The sequence below is a fragment of the Panthera onca genome, chromosome B1 (genome assembly GCF_046562875.1).
Source record: "Panthera onca isolate mPanOnc1 chromosome B1, mPanOnc1 haplotype 2, whole genome shotgun sequence".
NCBI classification, from domain to species: Eukaryota; Metazoa; Chordata; class Mammalia; order Carnivora; family Felidae; genus Panthera; species Panthera onca.
In genome coordinates, this window is record NC_138342.1 from 103,631,912 (window position 1) to 103,650,719 (window position 18,808).

Genomic DNA, 18,808 nt, shown 5'->3' on the forward strand with positions numbered 1-18,808 from the left:
CACTGTAATGCTAGCAGATCACAGGATAGAAAATTAAGGAAATTGTCATAGGCCCAGAAAATATTTGCAAGAGGAAGTGGAGGTACTAAGTCTTATTTCTGTAGGCAAAGTGACCAAAGTGTGGTTTCCAAACCTCGGAGAGTTATTCCAAACCTCTTTAGTTAATAATAGAATGGAGAACACCAGCCAGAGATTCTGTTACTTACAGGGAATTTGAAAATTAACTCTCTTAAGTAATGATTGGTTGGTTAACACTCACTGACAGAAGTTTGCATTTTTACCATCTACCTTGCATAACTGATGAAAGGGGAATGAGATAATTAATGTAATGTGCCTACTGCAATACCTGGCTTACCTTTATCTCTAAAAAAATATATTTGTTACTATTATTTTATTTGAGGCTTCAAGAATTTACATTGTTTAATGATAGATATTTTATTAGGTACATTGTTAATATATTTTATAGTCAAAGTGGATGCTTAATAAACTTGCTTTAAAAACTTTTCAAGCTAAAACTATCATTGCCATATTCTGTGGGGTAAAAATGTAGAACCTCCATTTTCTAGTTGTTCATATGTTGGAAACTGACCTCTGACAATTGCAATAACCAGTTATTGATGTGTGACAGAACACGAGCAGGGGAGGAGACATGAGAGGAGACAGACAGACAGACAGACCCAACAGACAGAATCTTAAGCAGGTTCCCGGCTCTGAGCTGTCAGCACAGAGCCCCACGCAGGGCTCGAACTCACACACGAGCTGTGAGATCATGACCTAAGTTGAAGTTGGATGTTTAACCAACTGAGCCACCCAGGCACCCCTGCAAATAACTTCTTGATTCAGTAAGTTGCCTTTTAGTTTTCTTGATGGGCTCCTTTGCAGTGCAAAAGCTTTTTATTTTGATGTAGTCCTGATAGTTTATTTTTGCTTTTGTTTCTTTTGCCTTAGGAGACATACCTAGAAAAATGTTGCTATTGGCAGATGTCTCAGATATTACTGCCTGTGTTCTCTTCCAGGATGTTTATGTTTTCCGGTCTCCATTTAATCCATTTTAAGTTTATTTTTGTATATGATGTTAGAAAGTAGTCCAGTTTCATTCTTTTCTATGTAGCTGTCCAGTTTTCCCAGCACCATTTATTGAAAAGGCTGTCTTTTCCCCATTATATATTCTTGCCTTTTTTGTCATAGATTCATTGGCCATGTAATTGTGGGTTTATTTCTGGGGTCTTTACTCTGTTCCGTTGACTTACATATCTATTTTTGTGCCAGGACCATACTGTTTAAATTACTACAGATTTGTAGTACATCTTGAAATCTGGGATTGTGATACCTCTAGCTTTGTTCTTCTTTTTCAAGATTGCTTTTGCTATTTGGGGTCTTTTATGGTTCCATACAAATTCCAGTATTATTTATTCTGGTTTTGTGAAAGATGCTCTTGGCATTTTCATAAGGATTGCTTTGAATCTCTAGAATTGCTTTGTGTAATATGGACATTTTGACAATATTAATTCTTACAATCCACAAGCATAGAATCTCTTTTTATTTGTGTAATCTTCAATTTCTCTCAACAGTGTTTTATATATATATATATAGTTTTAGAGTACAAGCCTTTCACATCCTTGATTAAGTTTATTCTGGGTACTTTATTATTTTTGGTGCAATTGTAAATGGTATTTTTTTTTTAATTTCTCTTTCTGTGACTTCATTGTTAGTGTATAAAAATGCTACTGAGTTCTGGGCATTAATTTTGTATCCTGTCACTTTACTGAATACATTTATTACTTCTAGTAGTTTTTTGGTGAACTCTTTTAGGACTTTTTATGTATACATCATGCCATCTGCGAATAGTGACAATTTAATTTCTTTACCAGTATGGATGCCTCTTATTTCTTTTGCTTGTCTGATTGCTGTGTCTAGGACTTCCAGTATTATGTTGAATAAAAATGGCAAGAGTGGACATCTTTGTCTTGTTCCTGACCTCAGAAAGAAAGTTTTCAGGTTTTCACCATTGAGGATGATGTTAGCTGTAGGTTTTCATATATGGCCTTTATTATGTTGAAGGATATTCCCTCTAACCCCATCTGGTTGAGGGGTTTTCTCATGAATGGATGTGGAATCTTGTCAAATTCTTTTTCTGCATCTATTGAGATCAAATGATTTTTATCCTTCATTTTGTTGATGTGGTATATGATGTTGATTGTTTGGGGAATATTGAACCATCCTTGCATCCTGGGAATAATTCCCACTGGATCATGGTGAATCGTCCTTTTAATGTATTGTTGTATGTAGTTTGCTAGTATTGTGTTGAAGATTTTTACATTTATGTTCATCAGGGATATTGGCCTATAGTTTCCCTTTTCTGTGGTGTCTTTGTCTGGTTTTGGTCTCAGGGTAATGCTGGCCTGATAGGATATATTTGGATGCTTTGCTTCCTCTTCTGTTTTTTTTGGAATAGTTTGATGAGAATAGGTATTGGCTCTTTAAAGGTCTGGTAGAATTCACATGTGAATCTATCTGGTATATATATATATATATATATATATATATATATATATGTATATATATATATATATATATATATATATATATATATATATATTCTTGATTACCAATTCAATTTCATTATTTATAATCAATCTATTCAGATTTTCCATATCTGCCTGGTTCAAACATTTTGCAAGATTATATGTTTCTAGAAATTTATACTTTCCTTCTGGGTTCTGCAGCTTTTTAGCATATAACCTTTCATATTATTCTTTTATAATCCTTTGTGTTTCTATGATGTCAGTTATTACTTCTTTTCTCTAGCTTCTGATTTATTTTGGTTCCTTTTTCTTTTTTTCTTGATGAGTCTGGCTAAAGGTTTGTCAGTTTTGTTTTGTTTGTCAGTTTATCAGTTTTGTTTGTCTTCAAAGAACCAGCACTTTGTTTAGTGAATTTTTCTACTGGTTTTTGTTTGTTTGCTTTTGTTTTGTTTTGTTTTGTTTTGTTTTTTAGTCTCTAAATCATTTATTTCTGCTCTATCTTTATTTTTCTTCTTTTCTACTCATCTTGGGCTTTGCTTTTTCTTCTTTTTCTAATTTCTGTAGGCATAATATTGGATCGTCTATTTGAGTTTTTTCTTGTTTCTTGATGTAGGCCTGTATTTCTATCTACTTCCCTCTTAGAACTGCTTTCACTGTGTCCTGGAGGTTTTGGGCCATTGCGTTTCATTTTCATTTGTCTCCATATATTTTTTTTAAATTTCTTCTTTGATTGCTTCATTGATCCGTTGGTTGTTTAGTATCATGTTGTTTAGTCTCCACATGTTTGGGTTTTTCTAGTTTTTTTCTTGTTACTTATTTCTAGTTTCACACTATTGTGGTCAGAAAAGATGCATGGTATGATTTCAATCTTCTTAAATTTATTGAGGCTTGTTTTTTGGCCTAATATGTGATCTGTTCTGGAGAATGATCCATGTGCACTTGAAAAGAATGTGCATTTCATTGTTTTTGGATGAAATGTTCTGTATATGTCTATTATATCCATCTGGTCCAGTGTGTCATTCAAAGACATTGTTTCCTTATTGATTTTCTGTCTGGATGATCTATCCACTGATGTAACTGGAGTGTTAAAGTCCCCTACTATTATTGTATTACCTCAGTTTCAATCTATATGTCCATTAATATTTGCTTTATGTATTTAGGTGCTTTCATGTGGGGTGCATAGATATATATACAATTGTTACATCCTCTTGTTGGATTGATCCCTTTATCATTATGTAATACTCTTCTTGTCTCTTATTATAGTCTTTTTTTTTTAAGTCTATTTTGGGGGTGCCTGGGTGACTCAGTTAAGCGTCTGACTCTTGGTTTCAGTTCAGGTCATGATCTCACAGTTCATGGGTTTGAGCCCACATTGGACTTTGCACTGACAGCATGGAGCCTGTTTGGGATTCTCTCTCTCTCACTCTCTGTCTCTCTCTGCCCCTCCCCAACTTGTGCTGTCTCTGTCTCTTTCAAAATAAATAAACTTTATAAATAAATAAATAAATAAATAAATAAATAAATATAAATAAATATAAAAATTAAAATAACTGAAAAAAGTATATTTTGTTTGGTATAAATATTGCTACCTCAGGTTTTTGTTTGTTTCCATTTGTATTTCCATTTGTATGTGTCTTTAGGTCTGAGGTGAGTCTCTTATATGAAGCATACATGTTGGTCCTGTGTTTTTTTTGTTTTTCAAATTTAATTATTTATTTTGAAGGAGAGAGAGCAAGAGAGTACATGCAGGGGAGGGGAAGAGACAGAGGGAGAGAGAGAATCCCAAGTAGGTTCTGTATTGTCGGCACAGAGCCCAACGTAGGGCTTGGTCCCATGAACCGTGAGATCATGACCTGAGCTGAAACCAAGAGTTGGACGCTCAACCCACTGAGCCACCCCAGGTGCCCCTCAGTCTTGTTTTTGTTTTTTGTTTTTTGTTTTTTTAGCCATTCTGCCACTCTGTTTTTTGATTGGAGCATTTAGGCCATTTACATTAAGGTGATTATTGATAGATATGTACTTATTGCCATTTTTAAAATTTGTTTTCTGGTTGTTTTTATAGTTCTTTGTTTTCTTATTCTCTTGCTCTCTTTCTTTGTGCATGATAAGTACCTATAGTGTTTTGTTTGGCTTTCTTTTTCTTTATTTTTTTATGTATCATAGGTTTGGGTTTGTGGTTACCCAGAAGTTCATATATAACATCCTAAGTAAATACCAGCCATATTAATTTGATGGTCATTTAAGTGAAGCAGATTCTCAAAAAAAGAAGAAGAAGAAGAAGAAGAAGAAGAAGAAGAAGAAAATAAAGAAAAGATCTTTCTCTTTCTTTTTCTTTTTCCTCCCTTATTCCTCCCTTTTTACTCCCATCACATTTTATGTTGTCATATTTTACATCTTATTATTCATATTTGTCTTATGTCTAATTATGGCCATTCCTTTTCCACTTAAAGAAGTCCCTTTAACATTCTTGTAAGGCTAGTTTAGTGGTGATAAACTCCTTTATCTTGTTTGTCTGGGGAACTCTATCTCTCCTTAAAATCTGAATGATAACCTTGCCAGGTAAAGTAGGTTATAGGTTTTTTCCTTTTAGTACTTTGAATATTTCATGCCATTCCTTTCTGACTTGTGAAGTTTCTGGTGAAAAATCACCTGATAGCCTTATAGGTTTTTCCTTGTAGGTAACTTTGTTACCAACTTTCTTGTTACCAGAAAGCACAGAGAGTTCCAAACAAGATGAACCCAAAGAGGTCCACACCATGGCACATAATAATTAAAATGTCAAGGTTTAAAGATAAAGAGAGAATTTTAAAAGCAGCAAGAGAGAAACAAAAAGTTACCTACAAGGGAAAACGATTTTTATTATTTTATTATTATTATAGGTAATAATGGGATACATTGGATATAAATAAATAAGAGAATGTGATCCTAATATCTGACCCCTTGTTTCATTCTGGAATAAAAAGAGCTGAATTCATCTGTTGCTTTTCCAAACTTCTGTAATCAAATTACCTAATAAATAAACAGGCCAAGTATTGGATAGGGAAATTTTATTCTCCTTCCATTTAACTAATGTTTTACTGATTAAGTTTAAGTTTGTCTCATTTAGACCAAATATATTTCCACTTCTTGCCAAGAATACTTAGAATGAGATAAGTGAAAGCTTCAGTAAGAATAAATATTATTAAAGGATGGACAAAAGCTTGAAACTCTGTCTAATGGTTTGATGAGATGGGGATTGGGGAGGGTATGAAGTCCAATAGGGAATTCTCTTCTTTACAACAGCTAGTTTTTGGCCTAAGCTGGGCCATTAAAATACCGCTTTCTTCCCCTGTTCTGCAATGGAAAACCACAACAGATAGAGTTCATATATGTTTATGATAGCAAATGAATATCTGTAAATCAGGAAAATACAGGAGCGCCTGGGTGGCTCATTCAGTTAAGTGTCTGACTTCAACTCGGGTCATGAGTTCAAATTCTGTGTCGGGATCTGTGCTGACAGCTCAGAGCCTGGAGCCTGCTTCAGATTCTGTGTCTCCCTCTATCTCTGCCCCTCCCCTGCTTGCACTGTCTCTCTCAAAAACAAAATAAACACTAAAGTTTTTTTTTTTTAATAAATAAATAAACATTTAAAAAATTTTAATAATAAAGTACCTTATATTTGTATGTGTAAATATCTACTTATATGTAACTGTATAATCATCATCATCATTAATAAAAACCACACTTGCCATGTACCACGCACTATTCTAATATGCCATTGTTAATCCTCACAACTCAGTGAGAGAGGTAGTTATGCCCCTGTGCAGAGATGGGATTCCAAGGCACTGAGAGGTCCTTGCCCCACAGTCACACAGCTAGTAAGTGACAGAGCTGAAATTTGCACCCAAGTAGCTTGGCTCCCAAATCTGCCTTCTCAACTAGTAGGTCATGATGCCTCCCTGTCATGAGAAGAAAAATGGATGGGGGCGGGGGGGGAGGGGGGGGAGATAAGCAGCAGTTGGTTAATATCTGGAGAATGAAACTGTTGGGAATTTTTATTTTCTACATTAACATGTTTATAACATTTGGATTTTTATAATAAAGTACTGATTTTATAATTTATCAAAAATTACTTATAAATTAGAGAGGGGGTGTAAAACATTAAGCAAATATCTGAGACCATTCACCCTAACTCACTCTTATTAGCTGAAGTTTGGTAAGAAACCATGTTTTCGTAAGCAAGCTATAGGGCTTATAATGTCACTTCCTCCAGGTCCAACGTTTAGGTGTCACTCATGCTCATTGGTTAGCTAGTTAACCAAGCTCTCTGATTACAGGTAACTAATACCAATTTTGCTCACTGTGGCACTCTCTTAAAATAGAGTATGATCAGAATTCCTTGTCCCTGCAACTTGCAGTCAGATACCTAAGCCACTGGACTCTGGCTCCTACATTTACATATGTAATTGAACCTCGCTGCTGCTCTTCTAATGACCATGTTAGCATGAAAACTCTAGCCTGGACATTATGGTCCTGTCCGCAAGGATTACTGTTTTAGATCTTCCTCATTTCAGTTGAACAATACCAGCATGCCCTAGTTCAGGGTATACAAGAATATCATAAACTGGGTGGCATAGAAACAACAGAAATTTACTTCTCACAGTTCTGGAGGCTGGGAAGGCCAAGGTCAGATTCAGTGTCTGGTGAAAGCTTATTTCCTGCGTCAGAGACTGCCATCTTCTCACTGTTTCTCCACAAGATGGAAGTGGTAAGGTATGTCTCTGGGGTCTCTCTTCTAACGACATTAATGCCATTCTTGAGGACCTCATCCTCACCACCTAAACAATCACTATTACCATTTCGTTGGGGATTAGGATTTCAGCATATGAATATTGGGGAAACACAAACATTCAGTCTATAGCAAGCAACATAGCAAATTTATAAAGCAGAACATTATAACAATTTCAACACTTCCAAACCCGCAAATTTCAGAGATGTTCCAGACCTAAAGCAGTGCTATAAATAACCTTTCCCTGCATGCAATTCTTATAATATTTTAACACCATTGTCACAATACTATGCTCTACCATTCTATTATTTATCAGTACATTTATAATAGTGTATACTATTACACACACACACACACACACACACACACACTAGGTATTTACCACATTGATGAGGGACGCAGATAATTGAGGTCTGTTCAAAATTTAAACTTTTCGCCAGAACATTGTTTGAATAGCTATATTCCTTGTATCTTAAGACTTCTGGTTCTAGTGGCATTTACTCTTTTCATGACAATGGTTTATCATTTAGTAGGACACCGAGGCAAATTTAAAATTCTTAAGAATAAGCAATTATAAAAATCTTAAGAGCATCTTTCCCTCTCAAGAACCTAGATCTCTGTCAAGAGCCTAGGTCACCTTCACAGTTAAGATAATGGTAGAATTAACAAATTCAACTTGTTCATGGTCTCAGTTGGGTTTATTTAGATACAGTAGCTAGTATATGTGGGCATACACTGAGCATATAGATATGACAAGATGTAACTTTAATAAATGTAGGTATAATAAGAGCTTTTATGTATCTGCATGGAGTGGGGATCCTGGCTTGAACTTAAAGTAGATCTATGGTGTTATTGACAATCTCCACCCACCTTCTCCCACCTTTGGGTTATCAGGAATCCATGGAGAACTTGGTTTGGAACAAATCCAATCACCAAACATGCCCAGACATGTTGAAACAATGTAAGATTCCACTGCTTATAATTTAGTGCAGTTAATATTATGGTTTTCCACATCACATAGGTATAAAAGAGAAAGGTTTTTCTTTTACTAATTCCAGTAGGGTCCTTTATATGCATGTTTGTCTCTGTGTGTTGCCTAAAGATCAGAAATTACAAAAGACCCTGGGACAGAAAATTAACCTCTAGCTGGCCTAGTTTCCTTAATATTTCAGCCTACTGAGTTAATCTGTTTCATTCTTTTAATTCTGGAATCTGGTCCTAATTTAGCCATCTGATTACTAGGAATTACTTTGGAAGTATAATATTACAAGAAGACTCAGACTAAAAGAAGGCATTACACATAGGATTTCCTGTTTATAGGTTTGCAAAATACTTTAAAACCATAATTAAATAATTAATGAGGGAGAACAGAATACATCTAAACAGTGTACTCACCACAATTTCCTACCAAATGCACTGGATAGCTTGCTCTAATGCCTGACTCAGAGGAAACACTCTGGTGCATTCATGTACACAAGAAAAGAAATGCGACCTCGTGATAGATTGATCTAAATGTTGGAATCAACTGGTAAAGAAATGGCAATGTCTAATACTTCATTAAAAAGATTTCACCCAAAATATAATACTGGGATGCTGAATTTCTTAAGTGACAAATTGTGTCAATTGTCAAATTGTCTAGCGACATTATTCAGTTTCTCTTTCCTTATAACTTTCAACTTCAATTCTCTGTTTTTCTCTGCCACAGTTTTTGAAAATGAATACACAAGAAACTCACCAACAATGAACTGTCATTTTTATCTTTCTAACCTCAAGCAGGTGTTGACTGTTCCCTCTTTCTACACTATTTCTGATTGTGGAGTGGAGGGATTTTCTGATTTCTTAAATTTTTTAAAAATTTTTTTACATTTATTTATTTTTGAGAGACAGAGAGAGACAGAGCACAAGCAGGGGAGGGGCAGAGAAAGAGAGGGAGACATAGAATCCAATGCAAGCTCCAGGCTCTGAGCTGTCAGCACAGAGCCCCATGCGGGGGCTCTAACCCATGAACCATGAGATCATGACCTGAGCCAAAGTCAGACGCTCAACTGACTGAGCCACCCAGGCACCCCAGGATTTTCTGATTTCTTAATAGCAGGAGCAATATTTGGAATTTCAGTGTCTGGGTTTTTTTTTCTCTAAAGGGCACATTAATCTTATGTACTCTCTCCAAGAATTATGATAGTTTCCAATCTCATTAAGACTTTCATCTATGCACAGAGAATTCAAAGAAAATTAGTAAAAAAGATTTTCTCCACCTCTATGGCAAGTATCACAAGGAGTTCCTCAAAGTGTTTAGAGGAGAAAAATCAAAGGAAATGAAAGGAAAGAAAGAGAGAAAGCAAGAAAGAAAGCAAGAAAGCAAGAAAGAAAGAAAGAAAGAAAGAAAAAGAAAGGGAGAAGAAATAGATGCTGTTCAAGCAGTTCAGAAGATTCTTGACTTTGAGACTTTGATGAAGTTATAATATAAACAGCTTGAGGGAATATGGGATTCGAAAGCAGTTTTATATGTTGGAAAACAAGCAGTATTTTTATGAGGCTAATATTGGAACATATACCAATACCAATTCCTGCTTTTAGAGCAAATGAAGTCTTCCGTTACCAGTCCCTTAGCCAACCTGTTCTATTCCAGCCTGTTTCATAATGTATGTTTTCCCAAGTAAAAAACAAAACAAAATGACAACAACCACAAAAATGAACATTTTATTAAATATACTATTTTCCAGTTAATTTTTTTCCTTGTTGCTCAAGTACAAGGATAAACAAGTTATTTCTTCTGGGTTTCATGTCTGAAACTCTTTCTAGTGATAAGATTGTTGTAAAGATCAGAAAGACACTGTATATGAAAGTACTTTTAAATACAAAAAGAATCAGGGTTCCTGGGTGGTTCAGTTTGGTTAAGCCTTTGAATCTTTGGTTTGAATCTCCATGACCTTGGAGAAAGGTCATGATCTCACTGTCAGTGTGTTTGAGCCCCAGCTTGGTATTCTCTCTCTCTCTCCTTCTCTGTCTGCCCAACCCCCCTCACCACCCCCAATTCATGTCGGTGAGCTAGCTCTCTCTCTCAAAATAAGTAAACTTATTGCTTCTAGGCCTTTATTCCAAGATAAAATGTAAAATAAATAAACAAACAAAAAAATATATATATATATATAAAATCATACAAATATAAGTCAACATTATTACCAAATCTATTTGTGGTATGTACATTTTCTCCTTTAGTTTTTGTTTTTCTCTCTTATTCCATCATTATTTTCTGAATAATCAAAATTATTATACTAGAATTATAACATTATTCAGGTAGGTTGAAAATGTTAGCCATTTTTGGTTTTGCCTTTCAATAAAACTAACAAAAATTGTCTACCTTGCACATTTTTACTTTCAATTGAGGTTGGTATGTTTAAAAAGATTAGAAAACATGATCTAAACATCTAATTTTTATTTTTTTAAATTTAATTAATTTTTAAATTTAATTCTAGCATAGTTAACATACAATGTTATATTAGTCTCAAGTGTACAATATAGTGATTCAACAATTCCATATATTATTCAGTGCTCAGCAAAATAAGTGTACTCTTGGGGCTCCTGGGTGACTCAGTCAATTAAGCATCCAGACTCTTTATTTCAACTCAGGTCATGATCTCATGGTTCTTGGGTTCAAGCCCCACATCAGGCTCTGTGCTGACAGCACAAAGCCTGCTTGGAATTCTCTGTCTCCCTCTCTCTCTGCCTCTCTCTCTCTCTCTCTCAAAAATAGATAAATAAACATTAAAAATAAAGTGTGTTCTTAATCCCCTTCACCTATTTAACCCATCCCCTCACCCACCTCTCCTCTGGTAACCATCAGTTTGTTCCCTATAGTTACAAGGCTCTTTCTTGGTTTGTCTCCTTTATCCTTTGTTTGTTTTGTTTCTTAAATTCCACAGATAAGTGAAATAATATGGCATTATTCTTTCTCTGACTGGCTTATTTCGCTTAGCATTATACTCTCTAGATGCATTCATGTTGTTGCAAATGGCAAGAATTTATTCTTTTTTATGGCTGAATAATATTCCTTTGTACATATATACATCTTCTTTATCCATTCATCTATTGATAGACACCTGGGCTGCTTCCATTGTTTGGCTGTTGTAAAATAATGCTGCAGTAAACATAGGAGTGCATATATTTCTTCGAGTTAGTGTTTTTGTATTCTTTGGGTAAATACCTGGTAGTGCAATTACTGGATCATAGGTCACTTCTGTTTTTAATTTTTTGAGGAGACTCCATACTGTCTTCCACAGTGGCTACACCACTTTGCATTCCCACCAAGAGTGCAAGAGAGTTCCTCTGTCTCCACATCTTTGACAATACTTGTTGTTTCTTGTATTTTTGATGTTAGCCATTTTGACAGGTATGAGGTGATATCTCATCATGGTTCTGATATGCACTTTCCTGATGATGAGTAATATTGAGAATATTTTCATGTGTCTGTTGGCCATCTGGATGTCTTCTTTGGAGAAATGTCTGTTCATGTCTTCTGCCCATTTTTAATTGGACTATTTGAGGTTTTTTTGGTGTTGAGTTGTGTAAGTTCTTTATATATTTTGGATACTAACCCTTTATCGTATATGTCATTTGCACATATCTTCTCCCATTAAGTAGGTTGTCTTTTAGTTTTTTTGTTTCCTTCACTGTGTGGAAGGTTTTTATTTTGATACAATCCTAATAGTTTATTTTTACTTTTGTGTCCCTTGCCTTGGGAGACATATCTAGAAATGTCTAGGTAAAAACTTTCAAATGATACACTTCAATAAAATTAAATATGCACAAATTTTCACAGAGGAATGTTGTATATTTTGATAGTCAAAATTTCTGTTAGTAACCCATGCTGACCTGCTTAATATTTGTATTATGCAGAAGATTTTCCTCTTGAAAAATCACTATTAATATTTGAATCAAAATGAAAAGTTCATACTATCTATATATTTTAAGCCAAAAGTTTTATTTTTGAGGACAATTATTTTTAATAATATTAAAACTTTTCCAGAATAAACAGTGCTTTCTTACATTTTTACATTCTCATTTAAAGGATCAGTTTATCCTGAAATACGTTACAGAGGAGAAATGGAAGGATTTTTTGAAAAAGTAAGTATTGCATGTATTTCATAAAACCCTGAACTTCCTATTATCACTTGTTACATTAAATTAAGTATGCAATCATTTAAGCTAATAGAAAAAATTTGGCTGGAAGCTTTTTATTGATTTTGACTAAAGCACAATTTGCCTTTATTTACTTACATTGTTAAGAACCATATGTAATAAGATGAAAAGTATGTTTTAGATTATTTTTTAAAGTTGGAGATTTCATTATAAAATTATAACACTTCATAAAAATAAAACACATAGAAACCCGAAAGAAAATTAAATAAAATATGAACCAAGGTAATAAAGTATTAAATCAGTTTGTTATAGTGACAAACAAAAATAGCAATATAAAGCAAAATTGCCACCACTGGCCAAACTGTATCCATCTTGAATTCATTTGTGGTGTAGAGATTAATTCAGTTCTTCAAATATTTCTTTCTTCCTCTCTTCTTTCTTTACACACGCACACACACACATCACACACGTGCTTGTACACACTATATTCAACTTTGTGCCCAATCTACCAGAGAACATTTTTTCTTTCTTTTTTTTTTTATTTGAGTGTAGTGTACATACAATGTTGCATTACGTTCAGGTGTTCAACACAGTGATTCAAGTTTTATGTTATATTGTGCTCACCACAAGTGTAGCTACTGCCTAATGTTCCAATTTTAGTGTATGTGCTGCAGAAGGGAGAATGAGAATGTTTTCTTGATTCAATTATCTTCCACAAATGTGTTTTGAATGCCCTCTGTGTAGTACTAGTCACTTTGGAGGCTATTGACTTAAGTAAGACACTTGTCCTCCAGGAACCTGTGATCTAGTGGAAGAAATAAATGATGCACAGTAACAATTGTAATAGCAGATGGAGCCAAATAAACATCACAAATGAGAATTCAATGGTACAGGAATTCAAGGAGTTCATTTTGCTTGAGGAAACCAGAATAGTCTCATGGAAAAGGTTTCATTAAGTTTGGGCTTTGCAAAATGGTGAGATTTTTACAGAAAGTGTAGCAGAAAAAAAAGAAAGAAAGAAAGTATAGCAGAAAGCTGAGAGGACTGAGGTAAAACCAGCAGCATGTAGAGGAGTTATGATTGAGTCGTTCCGTTGAGCTGCAACGTAAGAAGTGGCAAGTAGCAGGTCCTCTCTCAAGGTGGGGAGAAGCTTGAGAAAATAAGTGAAACCACTAGTAGAAAAGTGTCATTCAGGGGCGCCTGGGAGGCTCAGTTGGTTAAGATTCTGACTTTTGATTTCGGCTGAGGTAATGATCTTGAGGTTTTTGAGTTCTAGCCCTACGTTCTAGCAGAGCCTACTTGGAATTCTCTGTATCTCCTCTCTCTCTCTCTCTGCCAAAATAAATAAATAAACTTAAAAAAAGAGAGAAGTGTCTTTTATTCAGAACACAGTGCAGATTCCTTGGAGGTTCTGGAGGAAGAACATGGCATGCTCAAGTAGCAGTTCAAGAAAGCATTTTTAGTTTGTTTTTTAGGTGTCTTTTTTTTTTTTTTTTTTTTTTTAGAGAGAGAGAGAGAGCATGATTGGGGAGAAAGCCAGAGGGAGGGAGAGAGAGAGAGAGAGAGAGAGGGAGAAAGAGAGAGAAAGAATCTCAAGCAGTCTCCATGCTGAATCCAACACAGGTCTCGATCCCACGACCCTGGGATCCTGACCTTAGTCAAAATCAAGAATCCAACTCTCAGTCATCCAGGCAACCCCCCCAAAAAATAATTTTTATGGGTGTGGGGCTCAGTGCTGAGTGTGGAGCCTGCTTGGGTCTCTCTCTCTCTCTCTCTCTCTCTCTCTCTCTTTCTACCCTTCCCCTGCTCATTCTCTCTCTCTCAAAATAAATAAATTTAAAAAACATTTTTTAAATGAGACTGTGGGTTAGACTATAGCTACAGAGATTGATTAGGTACTTGCATTGCCCAGAAAAACAAAGGAGGCAATAGAAATGAACAAGATGACACAAAGCCAGTGATATTTCAGAAGCAGAATTGTTAGCACTTGGTAATCAGAAGCCTCTTTTGGAGCTAAAAGTGTTAGTTACTCTTGTTACAGTCAGATAACAGCAGATTAAATTGAACTAGCTTAGGTGGAGTTGCTAAGCAATTTGCATGTATTATCTCATTTAATATTCATATAAGTACTTTGAAGTAGGTGCTATTACTATACTGATTTTATAATTAGAAAAACCTGTGCAACTTAGCAGACAGTAGCCCAATTTGACTCACCACTGCGCACTATTGCTCTTCCCAAGCACACTGAAGATCTACCCTGGAACCAATCAACTGAGGCCAGAGAAGGCAGAATCCTGGAAGACCATGGCCATGTAGCTGGGATGGGACAGCACTTGAGGAAGGAGGGGCAGCAGACAAAGTCTCTAGAAAGCCACTAAACAAACAAACAAAAAAATCCAATGTGTTGAGCCAGGGTGCTCAAAGGTAAATCATCAGAAGTAATCATTTGCAAGGGAACATAGTGGGTTCGACTTGGACTAGTTTAGTTTGTGCTGGCCACTTATGTAGGTGGACATATCCACCAGAGAAGTGGGGATGAGAGGGCTATGCACCCAGATAGAGGCAAAGTTTGTAAATCTAGGAGTCACATCAGGGCAGTGGTAATTGAAGCAAAGAGAGTGGATGTTTGTTGAAGAAGAAAGTATGGAAAGTGCTCTAAAAAAATGCAAGTAAGAATGGGAATGCTTAGTAGAGGAGCTGGGGAAAGGAACTGGGAAATACTGCTGTATTTGGAGAGCAGAAAAAGGAATAGGCAGTAATAACAGAAGCAGAGAAGCAGCCACCAGGAACTTTTCCTGGAAAAGGAGGAAAAAGGAGATCCAAAGACAAGAACACTGCAAGATGAAGTGATGACAACATCATCCTATACCAGAGGAGAGCCAAAAAATCTAACCACTGACATCTACTGTTCAGCACAGTGTGGGAAGGAATATCCAGACTAATAATGGTGTAGGGAATAGGGAGGGCGGTGGGTCTGGATGTAGCTTGCAGGTGTAGATGAGTCTTTGAAAAGGTTCAGTGGTGAAGGTAAGGAGTGAAATGGGATGGAAAAAAGCATTTTATAATAAAGGTGCCTAAAGTCTGCTATAGGCCCAGAGGAGAGAGCCTGGTAGCTCCTTACCTATTTTGAACCTGGCTCTCCAACAACCTCCACTATCTGGAATACAGTGAAGAACCAAGAAGCAAAAATAGTTTGAACAACTTACATCAGTGTCATTATACTTATTCAACTGAGTCTATGGGTTGTACATAAAAGAAAATTGATTCATTTGCAAAATTGAATTAATCTTACTCTAGATCAGAGATGAAGAAATGTTTCTCCCTAGCTCTAGTCTCACAACGGTAAACTATACCCACATTTACACATAATAAATGTTCAACTAACTTCCCATTTAATGAGCTAAGAATATAAAATCTCATAGGACATTAGGAGGCTACAAAGTGGAAACAGATGTAGCATATTTCAAGATGGCTCTCCTTGACCCAGAATCCCTGGGATAGAAGAGGTGGGAAAGGAACAAGAAGAAAAAACTGACACTGTCCATACAAGGTAGGGTTTTTCCACCCAGAAACATAATTCTGACTACAATCCTGTCCTTTTATAATAGGTGTTGAATTACCATTCTGGAACATACACTAACCCCATTTGTCATTACATTTAATGAAAGTCTTATAAATAACCAGAATTTCCTGGTTCCTGAACCAAATGCAGCACCAGTAGGACACATCAGTGTTCAGTCATGCCCAGGTGACCCCAGAGGATCGCTCTGCTTCCAGTCCTCTAGTATCCCAGAAAGTACATTTCCCCTCTGTGCCAGAGGTTCTCAGATGCCCCTGTGTCCTTCCTCCATCCTGCTCTGTGCCCTGGGAGGCAGACCAGCATGAACTGCATCAAAGGGATCTATCTTGCCTTCTGGATTCCAGTTGGGTTTGGCCATTTGGAAGAACTGGAAAGACCCTAGAGTATACAAGGTAAATGAGGTCAAGGATTTATTCTCACATCTCCCTCCCAGCAGGGTCTTTGTAAGTTAGCTGCAGCCTCCCACCCAGACCATAGCTCCTGGCAGCACTTAGGTCTAGGTTCCAGTAACTTCTCCCTCTCCTTCAGACCCACAGGTACTAACTCCAGGGTATGGTAGGGTGTGGCTTCTTAAGCCCTACTCACACTTATGAAAATAGAGTATTAAACTCTCTTCAAATCACCCAAGTTTGAGGTGCTATTTATTTCTTGCAGGACTTGACTACTAACACCATCCCCATGGAGATAGTATTCAGCTCCCATGCCGAATACTATCAATTCGCATCAATTCTTATCAATTGATAGGAGCTACTTGGATGGAGCATCTTTTGTGAAAGATTCTGAGGCCACATCCAGGGTTTTAATGATTCATGGTTAGTGATGGGGAAGAATAGCTCTCATGCTAGGTATTGGCAGTCCTTGTTCTGGATTTTCATAATTATAATCACCTCATACCCAAACTCTCAGCAGATTTAAAAGCAAACAAAGAGAGATTTGTTACAAGTAGGTACACTGAGAACAGGATAAAGGGATGGTTGACAGACTAGCAGAAGAAGGAGACTGAGAGGAAAACTCAAAAGTAGACAAACAAACATACAAGCAAACAAAACCACACATGCAGACAGTAGTAGAGTGCAGGCCAATCTAGAGTTTAATCTACCCGGTCAATGATGCTTTTGAGCAATCATAGAAAAGGCTAAATATGTTTGGCATACTTTCTTTGAAAAAGACAAAAAGTAGGGGTGCCTGGGTGGCTCAGTCAGTGAAGTGTCCAACTCATGGTTTCGGCTCAGGTCATGATCTCACAGTTCATGAGGGCTCTGTGCTGTCAGTGAGGAGCCTGCTTGGGATTTTTCTCTCTCTCCCTCTTTCTCTGGCCTTCTTCCACTTCTACTCTCTCTTTCCCTCAAAATACATAAGTAAACTTAAATTTTTAAAAAAAATTTTTTTAACGTTTTATTTATTTTTGAGACAGGGAGAGACAGAGCATGAACAGGGAGGGTCAGAGAGAGGGAGACACAGAATCTGAAACAGGCTCCAGGCTCTGAGCTGTCAGCACAGAGCCCGACGCGGGGCTCGAACTCATGAACCACGAGATCATGACCTGAGCCGAAGTCGGCCGCTTAACCGACTGAGCCACCCAGGCGCCCCTTAAATTTTTTTTAAAAAAAGAAAAAGACAAAAAGCATAACATACACTTGATAAAGATTTCTATTCCGAAGACCTAAACTGTTTAGGTGATCTGAAAAGCTATTTTATACTTTACTGGCTGGTTTGTACTCCTTGTCAGTTCATCATTATCTAGAGAGAGTTCATGAAAGGTCAATTACCCATTTATTCCCCACAGTTGCCATTGCCAAAACTCCTAAAATTCCTGTCATCACAATAGACAATGACAGCTGATGACTCCAGGCCTCCTAGGGATCAATAGACCATGATGCCAAACTAGTGCCAGGGAGGCAATGACCTGTCTGTTCTTCCCCCGCAGTACTTGGATCCCTTGCTCACTCTGCACCTCCCAGATCTTATTGCTACCATTCCCTTTTTCACCCCGTTGCAATGTATTGCCTGGGCCAGACTCCGCGTTTTAGGTAGTGTGATGCTGATAATTTCTTCAGGGTTAATAAAAGACAAGTGAGCCTTCCTCTGATCTGAGAGAACAGAGATCCCGCTTCACATCAACCTTCTGGAGCTATATGGCAGCCACTGTTAAGGCTATGTTGTGCAAGAAACAGCTAACCAGTTATTATGCAGCTTCTGTGAACAAACTGCTGTGCTAATCTTTGTAGAGAGAGGCAAAATTGCGTGAGAACTTGGGGCTCATTTGACAAACTTCCAGTAAACATGGGCACTACTAACTACAACTAAAGAAAAAACTTAGCCAAGGCTCCACCATGCAAACCTGAACATGCTAGAAAGCCCAATGTACTCTGACCTGGACCTCTCTGAGAACGGCAAGAGCTGTAGGAGCTCTGAGAACTGGTGCTCCCTGCCATGACAGGGCCAATGTGATATCAGCTGGAAAGAAGAACTCACAGTCTACCTTGTGAGCCAACCAGAGTGTGAACTCAGGCTTCACTGGTGAATTTCCTCCTCTGTCTTATGTCAAAAGGTAAAGACTAAGTTTAGTTATAAGAAACTTAAAATGTTACTTTTCCTCCTCTGTGCCTCCTCCTACCTTTTGTCCTAAATTCCTGTTCAAGTTACTTCTTGAGTGACATGGCTCTTTCTCTCCTGGCAAAGGAATGCACTCAGTTTTGTCTTGTATTGTGTTGTGTCCACCTCTCCTGGTCTTTGTATTTTGAGGTGACACTAGAAACATGCTAATAAAGAAAGTGGGTGCTGTAGAGAAGCAGC

The 18,808-nt window shown here is 36.8% G+C and overlaps 1 protein-coding gene across 6 annotated transcripts in view; it reads left to right on the plus strand.

Moving 5' to 3' along the window:
- BBS12 (Bardet-Biedl syndrome 12) overlaps positions 1-18,808 on the plus strand; it is a 69,623-nt gene that overhangs the window by 38,800 nt on the left and 12,015 nt on the right. For 4 of the 6 annotated variants that reach the window (XR_013555157.2, XR_013555159.2, XR_009616191.3 and 1 more), the window contains 2 exons: positions 12,362-12,417; positions 14,673-15,848. The gene's annotated coding sequence lies outside the window, so the exon portion shown is untranslated. Of the gene's footprint in view, positions 1-4,688; positions 6,142-12,361; positions 12,418-14,672; positions 15,849-18,808 lie in introns of those variants that run through there. The other 2 variants (XR_009616192.3, XR_013555160.2) reach the window with 2 other exon arrangements.